The sequence below is a fragment of the Erpetoichthys calabaricus genome, chromosome 1 (assembly GCF_900747795.2).
Source record: "Erpetoichthys calabaricus chromosome 1, fErpCal1.3, whole genome shotgun sequence".
Taxonomy (NCBI): domain Eukaryota; kingdom Metazoa; phylum Chordata; class Cladistia; order Polypteriformes; family Polypteridae; genus Erpetoichthys; species Erpetoichthys calabaricus.
Window position 1 is genome coordinate 274722947 of NC_041394.2, and position 12084 is coordinate 274735030.

The 12084-nt window shown below is 36.8% G+C and overlaps 1 protein-coding gene across 12 annotated transcripts in view; it reads left to right on the plus strand.

Annotated features, from left to right (window-relative positions):
• The first annotated feature begins 3633 nt into the window (after positions 1 to 3633).
• The window catches only part of shank3a (SH3 and multiple ankyrin repeat domains 3a), a 1882192-nt gene continuing 1873741 nt past the window's right edge, over positions 3634 to 12084 (plus strand). For 6 of the 12 annotated variants that reach the window (XM_051931529.1, XM_051931540.1, XM_051931542.1 and 3 more), the window contains exon 1: positions 3634 to 3752. The gene's annotated coding sequence lies outside the window, so the exon portion shown is untranslated. The remainder of the gene's footprint in view (positions 3753 to 12084) is intronic. The other 6 variants (XM_051931504.1, XM_051931521.1, XM_051931515.1 and 3 more) reach the window with 2 other exon arrangements.

Sequence of the window (12084 nt, forward strand, 5' to 3'; positions counted from 1 at the left end):
GATATTAAAATCTACCTAAATGTAAAGCTAAACCTAAGACATAGCCACGTGTATAAATAGGCATGCTAAGACAGCTATGTCAAATCAATCAAATGATGCAGTATTATTTAAATATGTAATATGTAATAAGTAAAATTATATAAATGAATAGTATAGGAGCATGCCATTATCTCATATACCTGCATTTTTTTCTTTCATGTAATTTTTTTATACGCTACTCTTGCTACTTTGGGGTATAAATTATTACTGTTATTGCATATTTACTTAGTTTAGTCTTTGTGTATTTGCTCTGTTTATTTACTTGTTATTGTAGTGTATTACATAGTGTTAATGTTCTTTAAGAACTAATGTTTGTAGGTAAACCCTCCCATCTTATCAAATAGGAGCTGCTTTTCCAGGAATTATCTAGGACTGAAGCAGACTTAAAATACAAAATATTTACTAGTTTAGTGTTGCAGTTGATTTTGGTACTTAGGTCAACCAGTAGCCTTCTACTGTGCTTTCCATTTTTTAAATATGTTCCTACAGAATCATAACTGTGCAATGACTTTGTCATTACATCGTTATAATCATACCATTGTTCTGGAAGTGACTTCATTTGTGTCCTCATCTGGGGAAGATACACAACACAAAATCCCAAAATAAGGCATCCAAAGTACGTGTGTAGCCGGCCCTCAAAATGGGTAATTTTGAAGTGCCAAAAAGCAAGGGTTACTGTCAACCTTTGGTTTGTATAACAGAAAGGGTAAACAAAGAGTCTTTGTAAAATAAAACATATATTTTACAAAAATGCTCCATATCACTTATAGCTCCGAGGAGTACGCAATCCACAAAAGGACTAACCTGAAAACTGTAGGTAACCCAGTGACAAGCAAGTTCCAATACATAGATCCAGAGAGAGGTCAAAAATAGAGCAAAGAGGTCAAAATTCAGCAATTTAATAAGAAAACATGGTAATAATCAAAGAGAATTCACCAACACTCAACGCATATAATGGATGGCAAGGGACTGTGTGTCCCCTCAGCCTTTATAGGGCTTGGAGCAGTCCCTTGTTGGTGATGGACAGGTGGCCCAGACTCTTCAGGAAATATCCACAAAAAACAAAGAACTAAGTAGATCAAGCAGGGACACACGGAAATGAAATTATAATGTTAATAAAAAATATTACTATTAACAAAGGAATCAATAAAAAAGACACAAAAGATGAATTTGTACACAAAGGTGCTTTTTTTGGAGAAACTGCAGTTACTTAAATATCGGATTTTCTTGAATTTAGACAAACTATAAACAAAAGAAAAAAACATTAATTTTGATCTGATTTGCTACTGATTTATTTCTTAATTTGATCTCTGAGCCTACATTAGCTTAACTTTTGGTTTTGTTATTAAAATATCTGTGCATGAATTAGAATTATTTAAGCGAAGTAATAAACGCTTGTGCAAAACTAAAAAAAAAAATCCTAAAAAATTTCCAGCATTTACATAGTGTACTTCTACAGATGATGTTTCCTAAACCTTGAAATAAGTCAAACCACATAAAGCTTCACAGAATTTAATACAAGATGCATGGAAGAATTGTTTCTTATTTGTACATTGACTGAATTTACTTAAAAGTCCTCAATGACTTTAAAATAGACAACACAGACATAAAAGAATTTTACTTGAGTAATGGAATGTTTATCTGTACTTAAACATCCAGACTAATATGTTATATTTACGGTACTTCAGAAAGGGGTGTAACAAATTAATGCTGAATCTGAGTTGTTGAAAAGATTTTCAAAACCAAATAATATCTGGCTTTTTTTCTCTCCAAACATCATCCACAGCGGAAACAAAGATGTATACATAACTGTTAAGGTTCTGCAGGTTTTTCTAGGTTCTTCAAAAATAATAATCATAATCAGATGAAGTGTCCTTAGCACCTATAAAAATTTTGTTATAGATTCAAATTTAGCCTTCAAAATAACATTGTATTGCACAGTGACACATTCTTGACATCCATAGCAAAAACCATAAGATTTTAGTAATGTCTTACTATCTTCTTCTTCCCCTTTCAGCTGCTCCCATTAGGGGTTGCCACAGTGGATCACCTTTTTCCATATCTTCCTGTCCTCTGCATCTTGCTCTGTTACACCCATCACCTGCATGTTCTCTCTCACAACATCCATAAATCTTCTGTTAGTCCTTCCTCTTTTCCTCATGCATGCCCTTCTATCCTTACCATCCTTCTCCCAATATACCCAGCTGGTCTCACTACCGTCTTGTAGACATCCCCTTTCACTCTTGCTGATACCTGTCCCTCACAAATTACTCCTGACACTCTTCTCCACCCACTGCACCCTGCTTTCACGCTTCTTTTCACCTCTCTTCCACAATCCCTGTTACTCTATACTGTTTTTAAACTCATCCACCTTTGCCAACTCTACTCCTTGCATCCTCACCATTCCACTGACCTCCCTCTCATTTACGCACATGTATTCTGTTTTGTTCCTACTGACCTTCATTCCTCTCCTCATTAGAGCATATTTCCACTTTTCCAAGGTCTCCTCAACCTGCTCCCTACTATCGCTACTGATCACAATGTCATCAGCAAACATCATAGTCCACGGGGCTCCTGTCTAATTTCGTCTGTCAACCTGTCCATCACCATTGCAAATAAGAAAGGGCTCAGAGCCGATCCCTGATGTAATCGCACCTCCACCTTGAATACATCCGTCACTCCTACCGCAGACCTCACCACTGTCACACTTCCCTCGTACATATCCTGTACAATTCTTACGTACTTCTCTGCCACTCCTGACTTCCTCATACAATACCACAGCTCCTCACGAGGCACCCTGTCATATGCTTTCTCCAGGTCCACAATGCAACTCTTTCTGGCCTTCTCTATACTTCTCCATCAACACCCTCAGAGCAAACATCACATCTGTCCTTCAGATCTGTCTATCACGTCTTTCCTGGCATGAAACCATAGTAATATCTTACCATATTCTTGTTAAAATTGTGTCATCAGCGTGTAAAATTAAACAGTCAAAAATGTGTCTGAACTTGGAAAAATGGTGCTTAAGCTGCCCAACAGTCTAACAAATATTTCACCAACTAGTGCACTAAAACTGTAATAAGACTTTTTATATGACTGTATTGTACACCACTAATTTCATGCATGTAATTTTAATTAGTAAAACATCTTGTAGGAGTAAGTAAAAATACTAGCAAGTGTATAGCTGTTTTCTCTGAAATATAGATGTTTGAAGGATTTTGTGGCATGTTGTATTATTTTGAGAATATATTTATTATTTTCTCCTTTGGTTTGATAAAATATTTAGCTTTCGTACATACCTTAATATAATTAGTACATGTGAATTGCTCTATTTCAGATAAAGATTTGACTGAAGAAATGCAGAAAAACATTTCATTTAAACTATTGTAAACAAAGCACATTTTTAATAAAGACCTACTTTTCATTTACTTGCTCCATTTTCATAATGCATTCCTTAACCTTTAAACGATGGGTAGGCTATGTTATTTGAAGGACTCTTTAGGCAGAATGAATGAATTTCCTTTGGCAGTTTCCCTTTTACTTTTGCCTCCTACTTATTAATATGCTGTTGGTGTGGTTATTCTTGGCAGGATCCATACAGTTTCCTGGACTTTTTCAAGCATAACTAAGTGAGTGAAGGATTCAACAAGAAAACACCAGTGAATACTTTTAACAGAAAAATAGTACAGTTTGGGATGTGTCAGCTGGAGCTGGTAAGCCAAAATTACTCACTAAGCTTCACTTTTTCAGCATTCACAATTATTAGATTTGCCTACTAAAGCCTTATTAGTTTAATTTTACATTAGTTGGATATTTAAATTCAGGAAATGCAGAAGAGCCTGGTCGTTTAAATTGCACAAATAAGCATAAATAAGCATACGGCGCTCAATGAAAACATTTCTGGTTTATCCTTTAGGTTGTATTATTTTAAAAAGCTTTTAGAAAATGAGACATTGCAACACAGGCAAAGTGATTTATGTGTTACATTATAAGGAAACTACTTTGCTATCATGTAATATTTGTGTCAGTTAATACCATAGATAAACAGTACATGAGCAACACAACTTCTAAACTATTTATCATCGAGTTAAACAATTTGAGTATAACAGATATTTTTAATGAAGTAGATTTTTCTTTTATCATTTTGTGATTTCTTTTCAAATAAATATATAGTAACTTTGAAACTGTATAATCTTTTTTTATTTTATGCAACTCCCTTAAAAGTATGCACCATCTGAAACAGATTTAAAAACAACACAGTCGAGTACAACTGAGCAGTTCAATGCAAAATGTTTGCTAGGATTTTATTACTTTGTGCACAAAAGTTGCAGTCTGGCATTTATTCAGCTAAGCTGTCATATAAACAATGCCAGTTGTCTTAGTTACAGGGGCAGTCCCAAAGTAATAAGACAGTGCCAAAGTTTCTACTCTAACTACTTTCTACCTACCTGTTGCCTTTTTTCTCATTACTGTTCTTCACAAGGAATGTTATGAAGTATCTCTGTAATGCTCATCTTGTCCTCTCGTGTTCTTTGTCCAGATCCCCAAACAGCTGCGTGTAGCAATGCACTCCAGTGTAGCGTTAACCACTGTCACCAAGCTATCTAAGAGGGTGGTTTTAGTCCTTAAAAGAAATGGTTATCCGTGACTCTGGAACTGTTTTAATTTCAACTTCTTGTAACTATTTGTGGCAGCATGTGATATCAGTGTTATTACTAATTACTTATACAAACATATAGTGGTAAATAGTAAAAGGATCAATTCACATTTATTTTGATAATAAATAAAAATGGGTTGATTTAGTTTCCTTTGGTCAACACCTATCTTTGTGTCTGGATTGTATGGATTTTGTTCTGCTTTGCTGAGTGCCTGTGTGTAGCAAAAGCTGATATTTGTTACCCATTATGTAGCATATGACAGACTACTGCACCAACACCATGTATTACAGGAGCCGTACAGTGTCGATCATAGTATAACTTTGGATCAATACACTGTGTGGCACAAGTAGCTATTTGGCCTTTTTAACATAGGCTCACACTTTTTAGAACAATAACAACATGTTCACTTATGTACCAGCAAACTGCACAGCTTCCAAATGTTTTCTGGATTTGATATGAATTGGCAATAGTAATTCATTGGACCTAGAAGGGATCTCAGTTGAGTGAAGTTGGATCAAGCTTGTCCCTCCACTATTGCTTTTACTTCCTCAATTTACTTATGCGAGCCTGCAGCATTGATAACATAACCAAGGTTTTCCAAAGAATCTTTCAAAAAATACCATTTTCCTTTATCAATACGCAATCTAAAATTTTCACGACATCATAAGACCGCATTCAAGTATTTTATGCGCTAGGCATATATACATCATCTAACCTGGATTTTGTGCAAATTATAGTGCCTCCTGAATAGCACCTCTAGTATTTTACCTCTAGCTCTCTGAAACATGGCTAAAGCTGATATAATCCCAACAGAACAGATTCTGAAAAGTTTCTGTACATTTTCATCAACCCATATTTGAAGGTAAACATGTTGGCATAGCTTTTTAAGCCTTGCATCTCTGGTGCCAATAGTCTATGGAGCAATGGATATATCTCGTTTAGAGAAGCATTTTTGATGGTTGCATCATCATTATAAGTTAATCCAAAAGCAGTTGAGCAATAGTTTGTTAACAATTTATTTAATTTTGAAGCTGTAATTTAATGTTTTGTTTTAGGGTTTACAAACTGCCACAAGCTATCAGACCTAAGAAAATTTTATGATAGCCACAGGAGCCACAGTATTTCTGTAATGCATTTCCAAATGACTCCATCAGCAAAAGCTGAAGTGATTGAGTGATTGTCTTTCCTTTAAACTTTCCTTTGAAAGGGAAAATTAATTTAGCGTAAATTAATTTCTTATAATCTCTGCTCTTCCTGGCTTGTCTTTTCAATAATCGCTCACATTGCTAGAGGCTCTGCAGAAATGCAATGCACAAGATGAAGAGACCAAAACCAGATGTCCTCCTTAACACTGCACTTACTGTAAATTGGATTAGTCTGTGAAGTATTCCCAAAGACACCTGAATGATGTATGGTCTTTAGCTTTTTATGATTGGTTAGATAACAAATAGCATCAGGAAATATCAAAAATAAATATAAAATAAGAGTCTATGTGTTAGTGACGCTCTAACTGCTCACAAAAGGAATCTAAGGGAAATTAAATAACCATTTGCTTAAACTTGTTTCAGGGTAAAGTAACAAATGACATCAGAGCACACTCATTTTTTTATTTTTGCATTTTGTGATTATATTTTAACTGTCACATTATCAGGTGAAAATTGAGTTCTATAACAGATAGTAAAACTGTATGTATTGACAAGCATAACATGAATGATATACAATATGACAGCTTTGAAGAAAACTGTTTTCACACCTGCAAAACAGTGTATGTGTGGACATTTTTGGTGAGTAATACAAAACTAAAAAATGTGACAATAACTAAAAGTTAATTGCTGAAATAGTAAAAGTAAATAAGAATTAAAAAAGAACCACCAACTAAACAAAACTAAAATTTGAAAAATGGTGAGAAACTAAAACTATCCATCCATCCATCCATTGTCTCCCGCTTATCCGAGGTCGGGTCGCGGGGGCAGCAGCTTGAGCAGAGATGCCCAGACTTCCCTCTCCCCGGCCACTTCTTCTAGCTCTTCCGGGAGAATCCCAAGGCGTTCCCAGGCCAGTCGAGAGACATAGTCCCTCCAGCGTGTCCTGGGTCTTCCCCGGGGCCTCCTCCCGGTTGGACATGCCTGGAACACCTCACCAGGGAGGCGTCCAGGAGGCATCCTGATCAGATGCCCGAGCCACCTCATCTGACTCTACTCGATGCGGAGGAGCAGCGGCTCTACTCTGAGCCCCTCCCGGATGACTGAGCTTCTCACCCTATCTTTAAGGGAAAGCCCAGACACCCTGCAGAGGAAACTCATTTCAGCCGCTTGTATTCGCGATCTCGTTCTTTCGGTCACTACCCATAGCTCATGACCATAGGTGAGGGTAGGAACATAGATAAACTAAATCAAATCAAAAACAAACTAAAAAAACTAAAAAATAAAACTAGAAAAACACTGGTGTTAAAAGATAAAAACAATACTTAATTTGTTCCTCCATGGGCACTTGGTGCATGCCTATCTTCACCCTTATATGCAGGAATCAAGAAAGAAGAAAGGGTGGTTGCTAGGTGACAGGAAGGGGCAGGCTTTGTTTTTTCGGGGAGAAAATGCAGTAATATGCATGATAGTGCATTTTGGTGGTCTTCATGTAGAAAAAAATGTTGCGTATCACATTAAAATAAAAACACACTGTACTCTTTTGTGATGATAGAACAGTAAGATATTAATTGATTTTACTGGCGTACTGCAATTGACCTGAATTACACAGCTAGCAAGGCCTTAGGAAACAATAGTTCTTTTTTCCACCCACTGAAAAACGTAAAAAAATGGCAGAAAATCATCATTTAGTGAGTCGTGAAACTGCATGCAAAACCGTCTTTAACATTGGTTTTACAAAACAGTACATGTGTTTGTTTAAATAAAAGGATCCAAATCCTTGCATGTCAGAAGCTATGTACTGCCATCTTCTATAGGCTGAATGAGATGACATACTATGTTTTGTGATTTCTTCATCATGTGAGCATTGCAACAATATGACCATAATAATCAGATCTAATCAAATAGGAAAGGCATCAAACAAAAAGACATCACTAGAGTCCCTTGAATAATGTTATTCCAAAATCTCATAAAATTTAATAAGCAAAATTTAAGATATCAAAAACTCACAATCAACAAAATAATAGAGAATTGTCTGTTACTCAAACATTAATGTCCACTTCAGTAATCAGAAGTCTTCTTGTCCTCAGCAGGTCTCTGAAGTAATAGTGCATAAGTAGAATCTGCCCAGGGCATTTCAGGGTCTTCATCCAAACATCTAATGTCGCCTAGCATTATACATCTCTTCTTAGATAGGTCTGGCCTAATTTATTAGCTTTTGAAAGAGTAATTGCTGTGAGTAACAGTTATATTTAACCTGTATGCACAGGAAGTGAGCTAAAATATAGGCACAATATGTTTGTATCTACACAAAAAAAGTACTTAATACTATTTAATGCCAAATATGTAAGAGAATAAAACATTTTATAATGACACATTCATTATTTGCAATCTGGATTTATTACATCTTAAGGAGTGACATTAATTTTCATTCTAGTTTTGAGTTACAACCAGTGCTTTGCACACTCGTGTATTGACCTCCAAATTCTATAAGTATTTTATTTAAGAGTTTCAGACTTAAGACATGTCTCTCATGATGCCACTGTATCATACTTTAATCTTTGGGGAATTTAATGTCCATATTTGCTGCCATACTAGACCACTGGTTATTACATTTTTATATCTTAACTAGCTTCGTTACCTGTTACAACCAGGTTATAGAATAAAGTTCAAATATGTGATATCTCTTGCCTAACATGTACTGTCAGTGTTTGTCCTATGTGTGTGTTTAGTATTCTTATGGCCTGTTTTGGCCAGCAGTTTCTCTCTCAATCACATTACTGTAAAGCCTACTTCTCAGACTGACATTTCAAGTAGCCTTACTTGCTCCTGTTCCTGTATACTTCCTGTCATTAAACGGTGACTCAGGTTGCCCCCTATTTGTATTTAGCAACTAAACATTGTTGGAAAAATTTTTGTTTTGTTGTTGTTGGAATGGTCCATTTAAACTCCTTTTTGTAAAACTAAAAAATAGTCACAATCAGGAGTTAAACTTTGCACCTCTTCTCAGAATTCATGTGTATGTAAAACCTCTATTGCCTGGCACTTTCTATCTCAATCGCATTTGACAGAGCAACTAAAGTGAAACTGATCAATTATACCAATGCTGAACTCACCGATCAAATTAATTGGAGGACCCATATACAGACAGTAGCCTTCTATTATATAGTAGATGAGTCTTTCAACTTGACTCAGATAGTCAAAGGTCTGGCTCAAGATCATGGACACACTTTGAACCTTGTTTTTTCCTGTGGTTTTCTAGTTGGTGATGTGGAAATGTATAATACCTGTCTCTCCAATCATAGACTTATTGTATTTGATGTCAGCATGTGCTTTCATTATAATTGTACAGCTTCATTTTATCATTGAGAGTCTTGATTCTGCTATTGTTTGTCGCTTCTGTAATGCCTATATGACTTGTCAGTATACTGACATAATTTGAAACTCTACACATGTTGATACTGAGGATCTGGTTTATTAGCTTAACCAAAATGGTCTTAAATGAAGCTGTCTTCCTATCCTGATATTATGCCTGCCCATCTGTTTGAGGAGGTTTTTGAAACAAATGGTCATAATGTTGTGGCAGTTATAAACAGTTCTTTAATGACTGGCTCAGTCCCAATATGGTGTAAACAAGCAGTGGTTCAGCCATTGCTTAGGAAAGCAAACACGGCCCCACCTCTTCCTAATAATTTTCTCCCAATCTTTAATTTACCTTTCTTAGTCAAATTCTAAAGATAGTTGTTCTCTCTCAGTTAAAGTGTTTTCTGGAACAGGTTGAATTTTAAGATGATTTTCAGTCTGGACTCAGAAAACTTATAGCACTGAATCAGATCTACTGAGAGTGGCAGATGATTTACTGACAGCCGCTAATCCAAGGAAATGACTTATTCTAATTCTTTAGAATCTTAGTGTAGCTTTTGACACAGTTGAACATGATATCTTCAATAATCTGTTTGAAAATGAAGTAGGTATTGAAGTGTTACATTTGGCAGCTCATTGTTCTCAACAGCTCCTGTTACTTGTGGTGTTCCACAAGGTTCAATTGGATTTATTTTCTTGAAACTAAATCTAAATCTTTTAAACTATTACATACTGAAAACTGTAAACACAATTTTTTCTTTCTCATTAAAATCATTATATCCTCTTAACAAAACCTTTTCTACACAGTAAAAAAGTATTCACAATATATTTATTACCATATTTACAGATCAGATTGGGGAGCATGTACTGGTACTGTGAGTTGCCACACCCGCCACAAAACTAAAAAGCTCAGGATCATGATTGGCAAACCTTCAGGGAGACACGTGGTCCAGGCCCACCCTCTGGAAATGACCATCTACTGTATCTGCAGCAGCCATGTGTTATGTCCAGCCACTTGGGTCATCAACAATGAGGATTCTGTGAGCCGGATCATCCTCAGGGAACCACACCACATAGCTGTAGTGCCGTAACAAACACTCCCCCACAATGCAGGTAATGTGCCTCATTCGGGACTCCTCGAGCAACTGCTCATTCGACACAAAGACAAACCAGCAGTACCCAAGGATTCTCTGAAGAGACACAGTACTGAAGGAGTCCAGTCTTCAGGTCACTGGATAGCATCCATATATTTACAGCAAAATGTTAAATATGAGAAATGTGTTTGACAACAAAAACACTGCAGATCTTTCTAAAACTAAAACACTTTAAATTTCAAAACTTGTTAAATGACTTTATGTTCTACTGTTATAAATTTTAATGATATTGTTAACAACAAATTAACTGGATGTTGAAAGACTAATAAATTGTCTTAACCAAAATGCTTTTTTTCTCAGTATGCTAACTATGCAATGCCTTCGAAGGTGCTGTGGAAAGTGGCCCAGACACAGACAGGCGGACACCAAAGGTTCAGACACCAATGCAAGTTTACTCATTATATACACTATTTACATGACGCACACAACCCAGTACTCTCGTACCAATCACCCTTAGTCCAGGCCTCTCTTTCTCTAATGCCTCTCTTCTGACCACCTCCACTCCTCTCCTCTCCTCCGAGCTCTGTCCTCTTCCACCCGACTCCAGCTATTGAATGGAGGGAGGCGGCGCATTTTATGTTCACCCGGACGTGCTCCAGGTGCCTCCTGATGAACTTTCGCTGGCACTTCCTGGTGTGGTGGAAGTGCCAGCTGAGCACCTGGAAGCACTTCGGATGTCCCTGGTAATCTTTCCGCCAGCACCTCTGGGTTTGGCGGAAGTGCTGACGGCCAGTGCTCTTCAGGCATGTGGGTGCCACCTGGCGGTGACCATGGGCCCCTATAGGGTTGAGCTTCCATGCTCTGTTCCTGTGGTCCCCATACCAACCAGGATGGCTGCCCTCTTGTGGTCCAGAGGAGTCGTAGTCCCTCTCCTGGTCCTTCCAGGTGTCCTGGCTGGGTACTGCCCCCAGCCACTCGCCACAGTGCTTACAACCAAATTATATGTTTTAACTGTTAATATTGCAGAAATGTCAGTGATATGTAGGTCACCTACCTCATACAATACACCTTCACATTAACTATCATGTATTAAATTATATTTTTTTTTCTGTGTCGCATAATTGGAAAATTATTAAATTGCAAAAAATTAGTCAACAATTTGCAATATCAACATTTAAAGCCTAATTTAAGTTTTAAGAGAGACATGATTTCACTGTGAAATTCAAACATTTTTAAAAGTTTCCAGTAGTTTAATTGTCCTTAAAGTATGCAATATCTCTTGCTGCAGGTGAGTCCCCAGTGACTTTTTAGAGTTTAATGATTATTCATATTGATAAATTTAAATCAAATGTTGCTGCTGTGTCCTACTTTTCAAGAAACTGATTAGTAGCAGTAATAGCAATTTGCAGTGATGCATGAAGTGAGCAGAGTTATGGCTTTCTGGTAACTGTTACTTGTAGTGCAACTCTCCCATAAAATCAGAATATATTAGAGCCTATAAAGAGTCATCCTAGAAATCTCTGTCACTCATCATTTTTAAACATATATTAAGTGTCCTTTCCCCTGTGGGATCTCTGCCTTTCTATTTTTACACATAACCGTACATTGCAAAGATTTCATTCTCATATGCCCTGATGAAGAGAAGGTTTATATTAAATCAGAGTTAATCAGGTTATGAGTATAACATTGGTTGGTCTACTGGACTTCTGAATGGCTGCAGAAGATGTTGCGATAAGTGAGCTGGTAGTGTGAAAATTATCAATCAGCCCAGCTATCCTGGAAGGAGGA